The sequence below is a fragment of the Microchirus variegatus genome (genome assembly GCF_963457635.1).
Source record: "Microchirus variegatus genome assembly, chromosome: 14".
Lineage (NCBI taxonomy): Eukaryota > Metazoa > Chordata > Actinopteri > Pleuronectiformes > Soleidae > Microchirus > Microchirus variegatus.
In genome coordinates, this window is record NC_139815.1 from 11,663,943 (window position 1) to 11,686,011 (window position 22,069).

Consider the following 22,069-nt stretch of genomic DNA (forward strand, 5'->3'; position numbering starts at 1 on the left):
AATCTTTTAAGTCCCTCTTTGAGTCCTCTCTTTGTTTTGGATGTTGGTGTCTGTACTCTTTTTGTGTTTTATGTTGCCTTGATTGTATCCTGACACACAGAAAGAAGTGTGGTGCCAGAATCGGGTGGCAACAGCGAGAGGAAACATGGGATCTGTATTTGCTGGAGGATGCTTAGTGTTAGAGAGGGATTTGGGGGATAAGATGTTGTGGCCAGTGGTAAGTAATCTCCTTTACAGCTCAACAAACAAGAAAGGCTGCCAGTCTTACTGCCTTCGATGGCAACCGTCTCCATCCTTGTATCGAATAAGCTCTTGTTAAATGTATTGTCTCTCTACTTCCTACATGTGCCTTCATGTTTCAACTGTTATTACTTTCTCGAGCTCTCCGTCTCTCTCCGGACATGCACTCGCGCTTCTGCTCGAGCGTGACAGAGAACAGGTGTCGATGTGTTAATTCTTAGTCCGACTCGGATGTTACAGGGAGAAGAATCTCGGCTATGTGGTGAATCCTCCGGAAGATAGCGCCGTCTAAAATAAGCGCCAGATAAGTTCTCTTTATCTGATGTGTCATATGCTGTTTTCCAGGCAACACCCAATGTATTGGAAAAGTCACTTATTAGTATTATTAAACCAGATGCGGGCCTGTCATTACGGAAGCATGTCTCTAATTGCACTCAAACGCAATTACAACGCAGATGAGACTGCTCCCTCTGATTATGAGAGTAATTGACACCTACGTGATGACATGACTGGTGTCAGATTATTAACAGGATTTGTACTTGAATTTGATATTTGTCATAATGAGAAGAGTTATTCTAACCTTTCGTAAGGTTCCACCTGATTTTTGAGAACGTTAAACACATTATTTCAGCTCGCTGCTTTTGTTGCCAGGAACACACAACACAAAAATATTACCTTTTGTCACTTTGTACAACAGACAAACAGTAAAACGTGCTTAAGCGTCAGAAACAACATTCGCACCAACAAACAAAAACCCTATAAAACAAAACAAAGTTAAACAAAGGAAGGAAATAAAGCTTTAATAAGCCGACTAATGTTAATGACTGACTGGTGGATATACACGAGCATTCTACGTTTTTTTTTATTTTTCAGAAAATAAAATTAATGTTGATAAATGTGTAATCTTAACTTAAAAAATTATGATTATATCTTGTTTCTGGTGCCCCCGTGTGGCAAAAATAAAACCTGTATTCCCACTGGCGTGGCTGACGGTCACAACATCTAGCTTATGGGCAGTTTGAAACGTTTACATCGTTATGGTAGTTATTATCACGATAGTGATGCAAGTTTATTTTCCCCGCTAGGGTGACTTTAATTCGTTATTTGTTTGTGTAAACACAGCCTAACCTCCTCGAGTTTTTATTTTGGTACATCTAGCTGGAATTTGCATATTAGCTAAATATTTAGCTATAGTATATAAATATAAATCTAAATGTTAAATCTAAATCGTTCGTTTGAAAGATTTAGATTTAACATTTATATTTAAATGTATAATTAACATTTAACATTTAGATAAAAATTTATATTTAACATTTAGATTTAGATATACAAAATATAAGTTCAATGTTTAATCTTAAACATTGAACTTATATTTTCACAAGACAAGTAAATACCACAAAATTCACAAATATTGCTGTAAATCTGGTCAAAACTGGCATAAAACAATTCACATGTTCTATTTTTTTTTTTTTGCTAAATGTGGCAAAAAGTTGCTGTTTATTTTAACACGCGCAACTTTACAATCGGCGCCCCATACTAGCTACGCTAATGCTAATCGAAAATGAAAACATTTGCGTTGTGCCTAATGAGGTTGCACAGTGTTTGTATTATGTCAGCCGTACGCTAATGCTAATCGCAGCCTCGCTAGCTTACCTTTGGAAACAGGTTCGCCAAGACAGACACACAGATGCAACTTGCTTTATAGATAGATAGATGGATAGATAGAATCTCAAAGGACTAACTACTAAAACAACTACTAAAAGACAATGTAAACCTGTATTTGCTAACATACACAAACAACATAAGAAAACGGAAAAATGCAGACTAAAGCCAAAGAACACAAGCACATGGCAGCGATGTTTAGGCATACGTTTGTTGGTTAGTCGATTCAACTGGAGCTATATCGCTAACGTTAACTACTTCCTTTATTCTACGTTTCAAAGGGATGAGAATTACACTGTGGACTGTTCAACGAACGGGGGAAATAACTTTCAGGGTTATTAGCACACGTTCATTAATATTCCTTGAGTGTGACTATGTCCCCGACACGTAAGACGGATAATCCCATCTCATATCGCGGCTAATGACGGCAGTGCCATTCATTATCATCCTAACCATCTTTAACATCCACCACATGTGTTGTCACCGCGTTGCCTCGGCGTCAGACGGGCCTGCCGCTGACATTTGATCAGGTTTAAGAGGAAATTAGCAGACACAGTGGAAGATGTAATCCAAGTGTAGCCATTACTGCCAGTCCAACTTTTTTTTCCCCCTATGTGGCATTTAAGGAAAAGACTGACTGCACGTGTGAGATAAACATGTGGAAAGGATGATTTTTTAACCCTTTACGGTACGCACCAAGAAAAAAGCAAAAGAAAAATGATTTCTTTGCATTTTTTATTATTTCATTATTTTATTTTATTTACTTATGATAAAAGTAATGACAATCAATATATATATATATATATATATATATATATATATATACATTTATATTTAATTAGACCCTATAGTATTTCAGATACAGGCCTCTACCAAACGGTTGAGATGTCTGTTCACAATAAAACACATATATTAAACCTTGCATTATTCATAAAGTACAACATTCACAAGTCACATTAAGTGTTAGTGAGTTCAGCTTGATGCATTTTTCAATGATATATAATAACTTAAAGTGTGGTCAACCAAATGGTTGAGTAGTTCGTTAAAGGGTTAATAAATGATTACAGATGGTGGGTCTGAATTTGACCTGTAATTTTGTGATTTCCTGATATCACGTTGATGTTAAAACGACTTAGTCACAAAAATATAGGCAACCTACTTTATTTTATTGACATAGTGTTTGTTTTACTGGTATCTTCTGTTACATCATCTAAATGACGCATACATCTCATTTCACAATTGTGCTTTTCAGTCTCCAGCTTTTAAAATAATAAAATGGTTTAAAGGCCATCTGTCCTGTGTTAAATTATTTGTACTGTATTTCAACATATTTTGCATGAAAAAAACATTATCAACGGTCCTGACTTTTACTTCCTTGTCTTGGTCCAAAACTACAAGACCTTGCAGTTCCATAGCATCCTTCATTACACTCTCACAGCCTGGTAAATGCTGACGTATTTCTAACTCTGCACTTTGTAATTCAGGATTTCCCAAAATCCCTGATGAAGTTGTCAGCATTATCACCTTAGACCATAGCAAGTGTCCCCGAGCAGGGTAATGGTGTTTCCCTTCTTTTCTTTTTTTTTTAAACTTCATATTTAAGTTGTCTGGTAAACTGCCTGAAGGCTTTTGTCATTACAAAAAGTTTTGGATGAATGATGACGTGTGGTTATCCTACAGTGGTCTCCCTGGAACCATACTTTCAACTGTCCGCTTGAATCCCAGCAGTTGAATTTTTGAACTTCAGTTGTAGAGTAATCATACTAAAGGAAGGATTCTATTACAAGACAAGTTATGCCTGCTCTCAACAATTCAATCCTTTGTGGAGAAAAAACAATTTCCAGGAATTCCAATTGATCCTCCTCACACCACTGTGTGAGTGCTCGGGCCCTAATTATTTTCTATCACCAGATGCAGATTTCACATTAAAGTGAAATGTACATAATTTGTAGTAATTAACAGTAATTTGTCATTTTAATTGTAAGCAATTAATGGTACACAGACATCGTTTCAGCCATGGTGAAAAAAACCAAAACATGGAGCAGAATTGCCTTCACTCTTTGTCTAACACCAACACTGCCTCACCTGTCACAATGAAGTACACAGACTACTAAATTTGTCCACTTTACTGTTCTGTAAATCAGTTTTCTGTATGATTTCAAAATTTCGAACATTGAAAACCACTGAAATTACTATTATTCAGGGGCGGCCGGTGTATAGGGGCGATTTGGGCGACGCCCTCCCAACTAGGAGGAGAAAGAGAATTTTTTTTCCTCAGCAATTCCAAAGATCCTTAGTACTAATATTCCTTTCAGCCGTCTCTGCCAGCAAAGGCAGTTATTATCAGTTTTCTAGACATATTATCTGTCATTGTCCAATCAGAATCATCAGATTCAAGTCACGTTTTATGGTTCCGCCTCTTCTGGGGAAATTTGATAGACGTGAAGAATCGCCCGAAGATTCTCCCATTGACTGTCATGTTAAAAAGTTTTTTTGATTTTTTAAAAACATACCCTCCAATGCATTTTTAATGACAATTTATGTGCATGCACTAACGTGCTTAGCTGTTTATGGCTCGTAGCAGCGGACAGCAGTCGTTTGAAGCTACGTTCGTTAGCTTGTTTGCTAACATTGTTGATGTTTGTATCGCTCAGGGTTTAACTGCAGGTTAAACTTCATGCAAATCAAACAATCGTACTGTTTTGTGTAAGAGAGTATTGTACTAAGATGCCTTTAGCAACACATCTAAAGATTCAATTCTGCACTTTCCTTTTCAAAATATACACAATACACTTTACATAATTTGACTGCACTATCTTGTCATATGTTTGTTGTATGTATCTGGTAAAGGTTGTGAAAGCTCTTGATCCTTGGTCAGTTAATAAATACTTGACTTAATATGCATACCTTACCTTACCTTACCTTAATCATTATCAGAAAAAAATGAGGTGAGGCAGCAAGTACCGTGCCGCACTGATAGGGGGCAGTGCTGAGCCACATAGACACAATGGGTAACAGGTGCACGTTGCTGCGTGCTCTTCTACAACAGAGTGACAGAGATGTTTTTTTGAGAAGGAAAGGCGCATGGACTTCATATATAAATACAGGTAAGACCATACACAAGTTATTATTATTTTAAAAAAACAAACAAGTTTTTGTGCTCCGCACTCATTGGGACGTCACAATGCGCTAAAATTCCTGAAATCGTTGTCTCGCCGAGCTCTGCTTTGTCCGTAAATCACGCAAGAGTGCTGGCGAGGGCAACGCTATCCGAAAACCGGAAGTCCACGAAAAGTTATTTTCTTGGCTCCACAGTGCAGCACAGAGTTCTACACAAACTTCCAGCCTCAGAGGATTTATCTGTCCAGTGGATACATGTTATATATGACAGCAATGTGCCTGCTAGAGCCTGCAAATGATCACTTTTCCAAATGCTAACTGCTGTTAGCTCTCAGTAGCCTCCGCGGCTGATGTCATTTCCTGCCCCTTAAATTTCGTTTTACTTTTTTTTAAGGTGGACCTAAAGAGATACTACTAAACCAAGCGTTCTGAACAGGGCTGTTTTGGCAGGGTGATTGAACTGCTGTGGTGCTTCATCCTTAGGGTATTTTGACCAAAGCATGTCACAGACATGTTCATTAGGACACCAGGGACGTAGTTTAACCTGGATAATTAAGCTATAATATGAGACATTTAAGGTCAAAATTCAAATATAAGCTTATATTTTGGGTTCATATTTGTACATCATTAACCTCACGGCACGTCACTGAGTCCACCAATGATGGAAACAGCTGAAATGACATTGAAAGAGGAGTCATGTTGAAGTAGGGAGCTACATTAGGCACAACCCTCTCCTAATATTAAAATCTCAATTGTATCCAGATCAGCACAAACATTTTTTTTGTTACCTATGCTGTGCTTCACTTTTCATCATCTCTGCGTGTCTTGCGAAATTCGAAAACATCATCCTTCACACATCCCTGAATGGATTCCTAGTTTCTTGTTTTGCTCATACTTCCTCCCACCAAGTTTCAAGAGAATCAATGTTGCAGTCTGTGTGTTCACAGTGTTTGCAGCACCCATTCAATGCTGATTTGTCACTGCACAACCAGGCTACAGCGTATGACGGCAACTTATTTTTTTACCTCGACAACACTTAACTTATGATTGTGTAGTCATCGTTTACTGGGTGGCACAGTAAAGCCTTCATTATTTGGCCCGCCTGGGTGGCCACTATTATCGACTTCCTGTTTCTCAGTTCTCTTGACAGAAGCCTCAATGGACAGCTCTCTCTTTCTTTCTCATATACCGTGTCTACACAATACTGTGTCAGGTTCTTTCTCTCCACTCTTTCCCACTAAGTTGTGGGATTTGCTGCTCTACCTCTGCCAATGATTTTCTTTACTTGGTCCCTTTCTTATACTAAGAGGTTGAATCAAGTTGAATCATGTTTGATCCGAAGAAGCAGCTTTGGCAGCTGCATTATTATTAGAAGCAAAGCATTCTGTCAACTTTTGTTTTTTTGTCTGCCCAAGGCGAATACTCTCTCTTTTAGATACTATAGAATTCAGTATGTGGTGAATGCTCTTGCTGTAGGGATCTGACAGAAGCAGGACACATGATCAACATATGTTTGAATCCATTTCAGGAGACCGTAGCTAACAAAAACCACGTCTCTGTTGTAGTTCTTGTTTGCCGACTGCTGTCTCAGGTCAGGACGCTTCTTTGAACTTTGAAAAGTAACATAGATACAGATATACAGATAACAGATATTGGACGTTCATAACGTTCATGCCGTTCACCCGAACCCTTAATGAAGTGCATGCTAATCTGGTCCTACCCCTATTCTCTTCTTTTTCACTGTAAATTCAACTGGAATCAGGTCTCTATGACTTTCCTACCAAACTAAACTAGACACTACTGGATCATACTGTACCACATATGTCCAACATCTCCCCCTTCCTCTTTTCCCTATCTTGAAAATATAGTCTTTTTAAGCATATACCCTATTTCTCCAAGTTAACCTAGTTCCCTGGTGTCCTAATGAACATGTCTTTGACATGCTTTGGTCAAAATACCTCATCCTGTGGCATCAGCCACTTTTGGAAAAGTGAAAATTTGCCAACTCTAGCCGGCAAATTGCCGTCATATATAACATGTATTCACTGGACAGATAAATCCTCTGAAGCTGGAAGTTTGTGTAGAACTCTGTGCTGCACTGTGGAGCCAAGAATAGAACTTTTCGTGGACTTCCGGTTTTCGGATATCGTTGCCCTCGCCAGCACTCTCGTTTTTTGTTTTTTTTTGGGACAAAGCGGAGCTCTGCGAGACAACAATTCCAGGAATTTAGTGCATTGTGACGTCCCAGTGAGTGTGTGTTTTATATCCTGTACTTATACTGAGGAGGACCACAAAAACATGAGTGAGTCATCTTTTTTCATACTTTGCCGACTGATAGGGCCTCAAGAGGATTTTTGCATAATATGGGACCATTAAATTATATTTTCCTCTTAGGTTATACCCATCTTCTCTGTCAATGAATACATTTTGAATGTCACCAGAAAGTAAGTGTTTTTTTTGGCTTATTTGCGCAGTTCTAAACTGAAGACAATGGGTCTTCAGAGGTAGTATAAGCTTGTGTGTCACATATTTACTATGAGGTAATTGCCATAAGCAGCACCAACTTACTATTGTATAATTTTGTATAATCTAATGCAAAGTAACCAACACTGTATTTAGCACCTTAGTCTAAGGCTTCAACCTTCAGGCGTGCATACAGTTTCTGGTCAGTTTTCTTTTTTCTCTCCCCATGTAAAACCTGCAGCCAATTCACACCTGGCTGCTGCAGCTGAGTCTCAGTGCTGTTAGTGTGTGAGCGCAGAGCGCCTGGGGACACCACTCCTCAAGAACAGCTGCTGAAAGAACAGATAATGTTTCTCTGTCACTTTCTCTGCCGAGCACAGAATACAGCACCATGGCCTTTGATGAAAGGCCAGTTTTCTTTTTAACTATCAAGGTGCCGGGAAAAACACTTATTTAAGTATGTATGCTGACAGACAAGAGAGATGCACTCTTTGTTGGTGCTGGTCTGTCTGAATCCATCCACTCATCCTTCTCAGAACAAAGACAATCAAAGCTGTATCTCTAATGCTGATGGCATTTAAATGTCTTTGTAATTTTGGAGGGTGTGGTTTTATCTGTCTTTTTTAAGAAAGATATTTTATTAACTCCTTCCTTCTTTTCAACCTCTTAGAGCTCCAAGCTTCAATTCAAGCTAACTATTGATGTAGCACTGGGATTCGTCAATTACGTTATCAAATTTGACTTGGTACAAATGCGATATTTTCTGTCAAAAAATAAATCAAATACTTTGCTAAAAAAAAAAAATATGTAAATGAAAACAACATGACATAGCCTCTGAACAAATTTGTCTAGAGACAAAACATCGGCTGTGGGAGCTGAAAAAATATATCACCTCCGGAGAGAAAAGCATTTGATCAACACATTTTCCTTCTTCACAAGTTCTCGTGCTGCTGTAATTTATATAATTATTCTCCTGTTCTGTTGCGCGCACACACACACACATCATTACCTAAATGATATGTCAATGGCATGTAATTGCCTCTGCAATATTGTTTGTGAACTTTCATACCAATATAGCTCATTAAACTGAAAGTGAATAAAAGGGCAGGAGTAATGGCGATGGAACGAGGATGCGAAGGCTTTGCAAAGAAAAGCTCCACTCGTCTGTCATGGAGACCTGACAACACAATCTCTCAGACCCCTCCCACCTCACTCCGTGATTCCATTACCCAGGCGGCGATAAAATTTCCCAATGACACCCGGCACCATCGCATCTGCAAGAGGCGCAGACAGAAACATAAATTTAATGTACCAGTGGCGTATAGTGCCTAATTGTTAATTGTTGTAATATCACATTACAGCCAGCGGGTGATAACAGTGTGCAGTGGTGTGTATGTGTTGAAGACAGGATTGAGTGCAGAGGAAGAGGGGAAATCAAATTTATTTATCCAGAGAGATTCATGATGGTGGACAAATCAGTCCAGATTGGGTTTCAGAAAGGCAGCCGTCACTGTATATTTGGGTGTATACTGTATGTAGAATGTGAATGTGTGTGTCTTAATTAGGCTGTGAGGACAAATCTTGGTTCACACCCATAGTTTTGAGAACATGTTTTTTGGTTTAAGGGCTAGAATTAGGTTAGGGTTAGGCATGTTGTTGAGATGGTTAAGGGTTAGGTAAGGGGCTAATGAATGACTATGAATGTCCTTACAAATATAGAGACACGCATTCATGTTTGTGTGTGTGTAGAGATGTACTTTACAGAGAAAGCCATAAACTGCAGTCCAAAAATATTACCTTACTTTAAGTAGATTGTTATTGAAAACATTATAAAGTGCCTGCAAAGAAAAATCCTCATGAAACTGAGCAGTGTTCATAGAATAATATGTGATCAAATTAAAGTATACACTTTCAGATTCTCATAAACCTTTATCGATCCTAGGGAATATCTTGAGCATGCACACTTGCTGCACCACCATACAGTAACACATTGAGGTAGATGATACTGCTGTTTTCCTCCTGCAATACATTTCTGGTCTTTGTTCGTGAGACAGACAGTCAGACCAAAACCAGAAGCTTGTATTCAAATAATCAACTGTGCAAACCTGGATTAAATCATTTTAAAGTTATAGGGACTACCTCGTTCGCCTACCATCAGTCTCGGTACATAAAGTGGACGTATATACCACCTCCGGACACGTCTCCTCAGTCTTTCACGTCTCCATTTTTTGTATCAAATGTAACTCTCTCGGACGACGCCATTGCTCACTGTAGCCAGAAGCACAACAACCTTGCATAGCGACCCCTACTGATCGGGCGGGAAATTGCAGCGTGCCCCCGGCACCGCGACAGAGAAGTATGAGGGTGTCTCCGTGGTTACGCAGTTGGATAACGCATTGCGCAGTTGTAGAAGTATAATGTGGCCTTTAATCGAAGCAAACAAACATCAGATGTGGAGTTTCTTCACGGTCAATTCTTGGGGCTCTTCAAGGAATTGTGCACACAAGGACTAAAACATGTAACTGTCAGAATCAAAACGTCGTCATTTTGGCACAAAGCCTCACTGTTCAAATCTGTCAGGCAAAGACGGTGGAATACCTATTATGTCCCAAGATAACGAAGCGGTCAGAAAAAAAGTATCAAAACCTTAGTTACACAACAGTGTTCGATCACTGCCATAAAACATGCTTGAAGCACACGTAGAAGATGCTTCATTGCAATTTCACTTGAACTACATACGAGTTTATATACAAGTAAGCACAGCAATTACCATTGTGTATGCTAACGTAATGCTACCTCATAAGTGACACTTGAGTAAAAGAGTGTGTCCATTTGTGTATCTCCAGACTCTTACGTAAGGTTTCGGGATATCAGGTCTTCAATAATGTCCGCTCTGGCTCTTTCTATACCCCCAAAAAGCCCCCTGGGGGTCGTTATGAGGGTCACATATATTCAGTCCGTCAAGATCTGCGATTTATCGCTTGATCTCCATGGATTTAAAGTGCACAGTGAACTCTGATGGCTTGAAATTGGCACTGGCACCGTTCATTTTTGCAGGAGCTTTTCCTGCCAATATGTCAGCGTAAACAAAATAAGTCACATGATGCCTGGAGCTCTGTAGTATAAGTATAATAGCTCACTCATAGTCTCCATCACCTGTTGTCATCCTTGCTGCTCCTTTGCTGGCATCACTTGGTTTTCTTTTCTGACAGTGTAGTGAGGAGGGATGAGCAGTATTACTGATACATGTATTAAAGGGGACATATTATACAAAACCAACTCTTTAGTCATTTAAATACGTATATTTGGGACTCTTGAGGCCCTACCAGTTGGCAAGGTGTGAAAAAAGATGACTCACTCCTGTTTTTGTGGTCCTCCTCAGTCTAAGTACAGGAGATAAAACACGTGAGGTTGACTTCCGCGCTCATTGGCTCACATTGCACTAACTTCCGGGAATTGCGTGAGAGTGCTGGTAAGGGCAACAGTATCCGAAAATCGGAAGTCCGCAAAGTGCACAGTGCAGCACAGAGTCCTACACAAACTTCCAGCCTCAGAGGATTTATCTGTCCAGTGGATACATGTTATATATGACAGCAATGTGCCTGCTAGAGCCTGCAAATGATTAGGTTTCCAAATGCTAACTGCTGTTAGCCTTTCATGTTTTTTGTCAAAATCTCCTATTTTTGTACTTTCAAAATACTGCAAAAAGAACACAACAGTCTAGATGCTGCTGCAGACTGGACGACATGGCGCTTAGTGTCTATTTTTATTTGCTCAAACTTTAATGTAGTTAATTAATTTGCAACAATGCATTTATCTCAGCCATTCAGTGTAATGTTTGTAGAAGCGAGGTCAGTTAACCTCTGAATGTTAGCTGTTAAAGTGGAACTATGCATTATTATACCCTAATTTAACAGCTTCAGAGTCATTTTGATGGTTGAGTGGCTTGTTGCGGGGAGATTGTGGGTTGTCTCCACTTCCCTCACCATCTGTTAGTGGAAAAACCAACCTTGAAAGATCAGGGCTGCTGTCCTCAGAATCAGAAGGTCTCGCGAGAAACACAAATTGCTTCACGGCACTACACACACACACACACACACACACACACACACACACACACACACACACACACCCTAGCCACATACCTGCTCTAAGATCAAGGCAGTGATAGCGTTATTTTAGGATATGGGAAAAGGCAGGAAGGGAAAAGTTCTGGCTCATATTCAGGACTATTTAAGTTACTTTTTATGTTGGAAATGTCCTCTAATAAGGTTGTGCTATTGACTGTATTTACACAATATTTACAGTAGACTTTGAGCACATGGCACGCCTAAAAATGTGTTTGCTTAGTCAGATTTGTGGAGTAATTTTAGTTTTTTTTAAAAAATGCAGTATTTTACTTTGATACATGGTGTGGATGATAGTTCATAGTTCAGGTAGATAGCACCAGGGTCAGGCATGGTCTATCCATATTGCTCTCCTCCTGATTCATGTTATTTTCCAGTGGTTGTTTGTCCATGACACCTGGCTTACTGATTAGCTTTGTTTACTCGAATGTCAACAGTTCAATGCCCACGCAGTAATTGGATGACTGAAATCCCTTAATTGAATAACAATTGTATAAACCAATGGGTGGTTGAGCTGGGTATGCTGGGTAATATTATCAAACTTGTTAGCATAATTATGAAGATGCCACACATAATGATCTCATCAGGTGACCACAATCATTTTAATTCCACAAGACAGAACAAATAAAAATCATACTTTTTATCACCTTAAAACACAAGAATTAAATAACAAAGGAAGGTTAACATTACAAGGTATTTCTAAGCTTTAACATTTTCAACCCGACGGCTGCGGTTCATGCAGAATGCTGCCGCTCATGAAAATAGAACACATTAAACCACACAAAAAAAAAAAAAAAAAATAGGCCTAAAGACATCTGTAATTGACTTGTACAGTACAAAACATCCAGAACCTTGTGGTTATTACTGACTGGTTTACTTTGTGTTCCCGGAATCAAAACCAAGCAAGGTGAAACAGCTTTTAGTTTCTATGCCTCCCAACAGTGGAACGAGGTTTCTGAATAACTCACATCTGCTCAAACCAACAGTTCATTTGAATCAGGGTTTAAATCTCCTTATTGTGGCTTACTGTTTGATTTGAAATGGTTTTAATATGGCTTTGTAATGCTCTCAGCCCTCTTTTTTATTGCTTTTTAAATTTAATTTGATGTAATTTTAGTCTTCCCAGTGCCTTATTTTAATGTATTCCATGCTTTTGAATCGCCTGGTGTTTGAGTGGTGTTGTATAAATAGACTTGTCCTTCCTTGACCAAGCTCATTGTCTCCTTCTTTTTAAAAAGTCTTTTTTGCCTTTAGCAACACTTTGTCTTTTGTACTTTTACTGCAGGTGAACATTCTGCTCCCATGTTGCATGTTTGAAATCTAAAACCAAATCGACTGTCTTCTTATTCCTTATCTTGAGTTTAAGGCTCACAGAGTGAAGTCTGCCTCCTGTTATTTTTTTCTACCATAAACCCATTACACATTAATAGTGTAAACAAACATTAATGACATATAAAATAAAGATGAATTGACATTCCTAACTACTAAAATTTTGAATAACAGATTGTGACATATAGTAAATAAAAAAGAGCATAATTTGGAAGCCACAGATGTCCATTGAGCTGAACTGACTATGATTAATTAAATGTTACTCAATTTTAAAACCTGTATCTCGTTGAATGTACCGTTTCCTCTAACACTCAAAAATTACCTTGCGTACATGAGGGTGGACGACTGTAGAACCATAATTGCCTTTCAAGGATTTAAAAAAAGATTTCTGTGTCTGTATTACACTCCTCAACTCCATTATGTCTTCATTTTCCATCACCGTTTTCATTTTCTGCATTTTCTTCTGCACGGAACTCGACGCAGAAATCTTGCAGTCAACTAATTATACATACTATCCAATGGGGGCCTATGTTTGAACATGTGCCTCTTACAGTGTTTCTTCATACAATAGACTGTAAAACACCCACAAGGTTGCGACTGGAATGAATAATGAATATGTTTCTATAAAAAACAATTAAAAAATGACTGAATATGGACACATAACAGTTAGCAGAGATCTGTAGTCGCATTCATCTTCCTATCAGTGGAATACTGAGCAGATGTCTTATTTCTTTCTGTCAAGGTTGCACTTTCAAAGTGCATTTTGCAGCTCAAAAATACAGTTACAGAGGTGCATATAATTATCATGTTTCACGTATGTTTGACATGGTCCTTTCAATTCAGGGTTTTTTCAAAAATAGTCAAGCAGATACGCGTCATGCTTTCATCAGGAAAAAATCAAAACCCTACATAGGCGACTTAATAGTTCCATGAAGCCAAATTGTAAGCCAAAAGAAAGAATTGTTTCCAAGTAGCATGCAACCAGAACAGTAATATGGCACATAATTGGCGGAACACATTTCTGGGCTCGCCGGTGCCCACATAATTTAAGGAGAGAAAGAGAGAGCACACAACAACTTATTCAAAAGCAACACCGGCTCCCACCGGGCTCATCTCGCCTTCTCTTCAGCCCTAATTGGAGAAAGAGATGCCACACTGTGATTGCTATTGGACATCAACGCTCTGAGTCAATTCTCATCATTCTACCACAGCTGATCAACGCCTGAATGGAAAGGTCTCATCTGAGGCGTGTTTATTTATTGCAGTGGTCAATTAAAGCATAGTATAGCTACTGTCTCTCGGGTTGTTTTAGATGAGATGTATTCATTTGCTCCTTCCACCCCTCTCTGTTTTTATCTACGTAGCTATTGTGTTTAAGGCATGTCTGTTTTGTTTACTTCAAATACGTGCTTTAAGAACATTTAATTGCAGAGTGTTATTGTCTCTTAACCTAAACCAGTAGCAAAGCATAGAGGGAAAAAGCATAGCTATTTAAATATTGACAGAGATCAATTAATAGATTCTATAAAAGTTTAATGAATATGAATTCATGCCGGTCCATGCTAAGTGTAGGCTTTTTAGCCATGTTTGCAACATAACTTCAGGATGACAAAACGATCACGATGATGACTGCTTTGGCGTTTTTACAGACACTCACTGTGTCCAAGGAATGAATACTGGACTCCCGGTGTTTTTAATTCACGCTCTCCATTTGCGGTTTTAATTGAAAAGCTTCAGCAACTAATGGATTCTGTGCCTTGCCACCTGGCAGCGACCAAACATTCTAGTGGGTGAACTGTGAATATTTTGGTGATCAGTAACTTCATTGTTTCTGTGCTCATAAACACCATGTTTCACTTTTAAGTTAATATCTGTCATCTGTTATGTGAACACATCAGAGTGTCACACAGTTAAAAAAAAAAAGAAGTAAACATGTGTCCTGGTCATAGCTCAGTTCCCGTCTCACAGCGGATCGTCGTCTCTCCTGCTGGGCTGCTCACGGCGCTGTCACTCAGCCAGAGGAAAGTTTTACCGGCGTTGTTACCTAAATTGAAAGTCTGCACCACGTAGGCCTCTCAGGGTTTTGTTACCTAATGGATTGTCTGACTTTCCGGCGGCACACCTTGTAGAATTATACCCACTTATAGCATCACCCTATTAACACTGTCATTTTCGGCGTGTTAGCACGTTGACATTAGTGTTTCTCTTAAAACACACCAGTCCCTCTCATTGTCGGAGGCTCTTTGGCACCTACGCACTCTGAGGAGTCAACGTCTTCTACCAGCCACTCTCACTTTCTCGCAATAAGATCCACAATGTAAGTTTTAGTGAAGTTGGAGGCGAAGTCTGTGGAAATACAATGACTCCCAATGTCTGTGTGTCTTGTCCTATATCATATCTTATCTAGTGTCTTCCTGCCGTTGCAATTTTCCTTTTTTTTTTGGTCTACCTCTCATTCGTTAAAGGAGACATTATGCAAAATCAACTTTTTAAGCATTTTCATCCTTATATTTGGGACTCTGGAGGCCCTACGAGTAGGCAAAGTGTGAAAAAAACTCATGTTTTTGTGGTCCGCCTCAGTCTAAGTGCAGGAGATAAAACACACGATGTTGACTTCCGCGCTCATTGTGACGTCACAATGAGACATTCCTGGAATTGTTTTGTCACTAAAAGTGGACAATAGTTTACGGAAGAGCAGAAGTCCACGAAGTGTTCTATTATTGGCTGCACAGTGCAGCACAGAGTTCTACACAAACTTCTAGCCTCACAGGATTTACGTGTCCAGTGGATACATTTTATATATGAGTCGGCCAGAGTCTGCAAATGATGGCTTTTCCAAATAACTCCTAACTGCTGTTAGCTGCCGGAACCTCAGTGACGCTGGTGTAGTTTCCTGTTTCTCATTTGCATTCAAAACCGAGCGTTCTGAACAGGGCTGTTTTGGCAGGGTGATTGAACTGCTGTGGTGCTTCGTCCTTATGGTATTTAGACCAAAGCATGTCACAGACATGTTCATTTGGACATCAGGGAACTAGGTTCACTTGTAGCAATAGGGTATAATATGTCTACTTTAAGTAGTTCCCACTCTTTAGTCTTTCCCCTTGTGTTTCCCTTTACTGGATGTTGATCCCTTCTATAGTGTTGCATTTCCTGTCCCTTAAAGTTTTGGCCTACTTTGGACTGCTTTGACCCTGGATTGCCTCACCATCATAAGCCTTGTTTGCTTTCTTTAATAAATCACTGCACCACACTGTCCCATGTTTCTGGCACCAGTTGCAACAAAATATATGGGTTTGGAAATGTTACAGAAACCGTTGTCCTCACTTGACCACAGTTTTTACACCCGTGCCAATTGCAGACAAACCCAATATCTCAATTTGTATTATTTCCTAAAAAGGTGCAGTTTCAGGAAAGACATTCATGTCAAACAGACACTCTGGGCAATCCGCCAGCTTTAGCTCCGACTGTCTGGGAGATAACCTGCCTTTCTCTGAGGTAATTGACTGTGGAGATGACAATTGCAAGGGATGTCATTGACTTGACTACCATCAATAGAGGCGTTTTGCAGAAGTACGTCTCCGCTAGTAACCACACACATGTATCCACACACACAGTGTGACTGCACATCTAAGAGATAGAAATGCACAGACAGGCACTTTGTGCAAGGTCATTATTTATCAATGCAATAGTGTGATACATATACAGCACTTGATGTAGGAGTAGCTATGCTGCTTTGGGGCCACTGTAGCTTTTCTAGGCCGTGACTGAGTCGACACTGCCAGTAGTTTATCTGTGAGGGCAGAGGATGAAGACTGATGTTTCTCTCTGCTGATGATTGTCTGTGTGAATTCTGCTTTGTGGACACAGCCTGTGGGCTATTGTCTTTCTCAGGATACTCTGCACATGAGTGCATTTTTGTGTGGATGGCAGTGTCACTGGGCTACATGGCTGTATGAATACCTAATCAAAGTACCTGTCCAGGGTGTTCACTGCTTTTGCACTGGGATTGGCACCAATGCACCAGCGTCCCCCGAGACCCTCGGGTGGAGGATAAAGCAGCAAAAGATGAAGAAATCAATCAGTTTCTCTTCTCTCTGTTTTTCGTGCTGTATTTTTTATTTTATTTTGAACGATGCAAAAAGCTCGTCCTCAACATGCCAACAGAACATGGACTCACCGGCTTCTGTTTATTGCCTTCTGCTCCTCTCAGAGCTGACTGGCCTGCACGGGGATACCGAGCATCAGAATGAAGAATCAGTAATTGGAAGGGAGTGGAGTGTGCGCCGCTTGTTTGTTGTCAGGGAACAAAGGCAGAGTAAGAGGGCATCAGAGGAAAGGCGGGAGTGAGGGCACGGGGGGGGGAAAAGAGGTGACAGTTTTGGTAGCACTTACTCCTCTGCTGTAAGTGCGGAAAGAAACAAAAGAAATGTGATTTCACAAACAGTGGTAAGTACTTGTGGTTTCTCCAAGACTACCTTTAAGCAGATATGAGGATAGGCACTTATATGAGTTACTAGTGCATAAGCGGTCAGGTTCAAAATTAGGAACTTCCACAGTAACTGCTAGTTGGCATTTCCAGGAAGAACATCAGGAAGCTGATGATGGTACAGATTTTGCAAGATTAGTTAATATATCGTACCCTAATGAATGCCACTGTGATCAACTATCTTGTATAACTAAATATTTGAGAGAGTAATGGACAAGGAATGATGATCCTCCCTCCTGAAGATCAATGTTTAAATCTGTGTTTATTTTGACACAAATCTACAGAAACCCGTTGCAGACACAAGTGGAGGATAACTGCCTCAGCAACACAGCAGCAGGAAGCTTGTCATGTGCCCAAGAGTTCAGGTAAGAATACTTGGAAGTGTATTATTTTTGTTGTTAATAGCTAAGAATATGTGTTGTTGCTTGTTAGTGGAAAAGAGACCCATGGGTACATGGGAGAGTTAAGGGACTGTGGGAGAAACGTGAGACAAAGATGGGTTGGATACATTAATGAAAATTTGTCAAACCGCTGTCTGAGGGTGGACACAACTGGTCCTGTCAACAAATAATACGTGATTTATAAAACAAAACTGGATGCCAAACTAAATGCTTATACATGTGTATCACACTGGCATTGTTACTGTGTCTCAAACTTTTTATACCGTCTGAGAAAACTCTTGAAATAGCACTATAATGACCAACATTAAAATACAGTGGTATAAATAGACATGCCAAATTCAGGTACAGACATCTCACAGGAGGCAGATTAAGCCATTTATTGTTAAAGGGGACATATTATGCAAAATCAACTTTTGAATCATTTAAATCCTTATATTTGGGACTCTGGAGGTCCTGTCAGTCGGCAAAGTGTGAAAAAAAAGATGACTCACTCATGTTTTTGTGGTCCTCCTCAGTCTAAGTACAGGAGATGAAACACGCGATGTTGACTTCCGCTCTCACTGGGACGTCACAATGCTCTAAATTCCTGGAATTGTTGTCTCACGGAGCGCCGCTTTGTTCGTAAAGCACGTGAGAGTGCTGGTGAGGGCAACAGTATCCAAAAACCAGAAGTCCGCAAAAAGTTCTATTCCTGGCTCCACAGTGCAGCACAGAGTTCTACACAAACTTCCAGCCTCAGAGGATTTATCTGTCCAGTGGATACATGTTATACGATGGCAATGTGCCTGTTAGAGCAAACTGCTGTTAGCTTCCAGTAGCCTCTGTGGCTGATGTCATTTCCTGTCTCTTAAGTTTAGTTTTACTTTTTTTTTTAAGGTGGACCTAAAGAGATATGACTAAACAGAGCGTTCTGAACAGGGCTGTTTTGGCAGGGTGATTGGACTGCTGTGGTACTTCAACCTTATGGTATTTTGACCAAAGCATGTCACAGACATGTTCATTAGGACACCAGGGAACTAGTTTAACTTGTAGAAATAGGGTATAATATACTATTTTAGTACTTTAACTGTTTTGAGCCACAGTCACACGGTACAGCAAGCTTGTATTTGAATTGGCACCCGGTGCATCTCTTCTCTCACAACAAAATTTCTCAAATTCAAATCTAGATAAATCTTGCCTGTGTCTCCTGTGACCACATGAGAACGGATCTGGCTTCAATGGGACTTTATACACCAGATAAATTGACATAATGGTCACAGAGAATTGTACAATTCTTATGAAACTGCAGTGCGTCAGAGGACAGTCGTTGTTTCTAATGATCCTGAGGACGGTACTATCACTCGGAGCACCCACAGCTGCTGCTGCTGCCTCATCCTCCTCATCCTCACACGTGCTTCAGATGCTGCACCTTATGTCTCTTACAAGTGGCTTGAAAATGAACAATTTTGATTTTGAAAAAAAAGTATCAACAATACTAACAATTGTTCTGTGAAAATCCGAAATGCTATTATTTGTTAGTGCGTTGGTGTTTAACCCCTAGTGCTCACACGGCACAAATCTGTGCCGCAGGTGCACCCATGGTAAATTGCCATGGGAATAATACACAATACAAGCCTTATATGGACATCCTGGTGGTGTGTGTTTCTAGGTCACATATTCAGGCTTTAAAACATTTTTTTTCATCTTCTTATGTGTTGTTGAATCAAAGTTATGATTAATTTTATATCGCCTCTTCGCTAGTGATTTAAAGTAGCAACAGTTGTGCAGAAGTCACAAAACAGACCGTTGGTGAAAATGAAAAAAAATATTGTATTTTTTTCATCAGATATAGGTTGTGCTGAAAAAAGGATATGTGACACTCTGAACTGAACATTCTTAAAGCCTCTGTATATACTGTACATTTTAATAAAGTGATGGAGCAAAGCAGCTGAAATGCTCTGTGTTCTAAGAGTTAATTATCCATTACTTTCGTTTGGTTTCCTTTTCTGTGGTCTTCTAGCATTTTTATGTCACCTGCAGGGCCACGCGGTTGGCGTAGTGGTTAGCATTCTTGCCTTTGCAGAAGACCTTGGTTCGCTATCTGGTTGGAACGAGGCATTTGCATGTGTCTACCCATGCGTGTGTGGTTTTTCTACAGGTTTTCGGGTTTCCTCCCACAGTCTCAAAACATGCAGTTTTGGGGATTAGGCAAATTGGACACTCTAAATTAGTTGGGTGTGAGAGTGAATGCCCTGTGATGGACTGGTACCCCGCCATTTGCTCTATCTCTGCTGGGATTAGAGACCCTCATATGGAGAATAAAGCAGTATAAGATGAATGAATCTCACACACACACACTGATTGAAATGTTAGCTAGCGAGCACTTAACGTCTCTACTTTTAAACAGCTTCTTAGGAAAAACTTAATATCTATGTTAATTCTTGGCCCAGGTGACTTTTTTTGTGAAAAGGAAATAACCCGAGGTCTTAAAGTGTGATGAACTTAAACTTGGGCGATAATCTTTTTAATCACACTATGCAAAGCAGTGTGTGTGATACAGAATCTCCTCCCATCAAACAGGGAGATATGTGCACACTCACAAAAACACAAATTCCAGCATATGGCATCTTGCTGCTGCATTTATGGATGAACTGGACAATTGCTGAAGTGAGCGAGAGATTACTCAAAAGAAGGCAAACAACAAAACTAATAATTTAAAACCAGCAAACAGGATTGGAAATGAATTAAGTATTTGATCCCCCGGTTGGGGTTTCGTAGCAAATTGAGCTGGCAAATTACCTCCTTCTAATACTTAAATTTGGAGTCAAGGAGAGCGTAAGGAGGGGGAGGCATCACAGCTGAGCTTATTCCACTGTTGCATTAATGATAGTGTTTGCCGGTGGCCAAACACACAGAGGGAGCTGTGCATTAGGAGCAAAGAGAGGATAATAGTGTAGAGAATTATGAGACAGAACCGAGCAGTCTGTGTTTGAGTCAGTTCTTTAGTCTTATTACATACTGCAGGGGTGGGGGTGGGGGATTTTAACAAGTGATACTGCATAACACAATGACTCTAATTACTTATACCACTCAAACGGAGGCATTAGTCATTAAAATGCACGCTGTGCACAGCCCACTTTCTTCATTTTCCTCTCTCGCTTGATTGTTTCCTCCTGTTCGTTTTCCGTCTGTCTGTCCTCCTTTCCGCTGCTACCACCTCCCCCCCCCGCTCCCTCTCCTCTCCTCACACTCCTCACCTTGTCTCTCCGTCTCTTTCCTCTCTTCCTTATTAGAGTGGTAGTGGCTGGGTAATGAGGATCAGTGTTGTTTTAAACATGAAATTGTGAGAAGGCCCAACGGGCCGGAATCAATAAGACCCATTACCTCTCTCCTCTCTAATGATGCAGCAGCCCCCGTAAGCCCCCCCCCCCCTCCCAATTTTTCTGTGCACACCACCCCTTGTCTCAGCCCATTTCTACCCACTATCCAATATCGGATGGGAGGAGGTTATGAATTATCGAATCCCAAGGGCAATGTGCCTCGCCGCCAATTACCCAGTGAAAAATGACCCTTTCTTGGACATAAGTGTGTGTGTGTTTGCATGCCGATGTGTATGTGTATGGGGTAGGTGGAGGGTTTGACATTGACCAGCTGAGGCCTGTACGATAAAGGAAGTTCAACATATCCGGGACGTCTCCTCGCAGTTGCTGTAAATTTCACTTCGCTTTTAACAAATGAAATCTCGCTGTTAGCCACATGGCTCGGGAAGTAAAAGCTGTGTTTGTGTTTGCAGCATATGACAGTAAAACACATGATCCAGGGATTGTGACATAAAAAAAATCCACTTGTGTGCATTCCATTCCATTGTTAAAGGGGACATATGCAAAATCAACTTTTGATAATTATTGAGTGTGAAAAAGATGACTCACTTATGTTTTTTGTGGTCCTCCGCAGTCTAAGTAAAGGAGATACAACACACGATGTTGACTTCCGCACTCATTGGGACGTCACAATGAGATGAAATCGTTGTCTTGCGGAGCTCCGCTTTGTCCCTAAAAAATGCCAGAGTGCAGACGAGGGCAATAGTATCCAGAAGAGGGTAAGTCCGTGAAGTGTTCTATTCTTGGCTGCACAGTGCAGCACAGTTCTACACAAACTTCCAGCCTCAGAGGATTCACGAGTCCAGTGGATACATTTTATATAGACTTATATTACAGTCTGCAGTGCGATGAATTGCCAAAGTAAGAAACAAACCAGGTTGT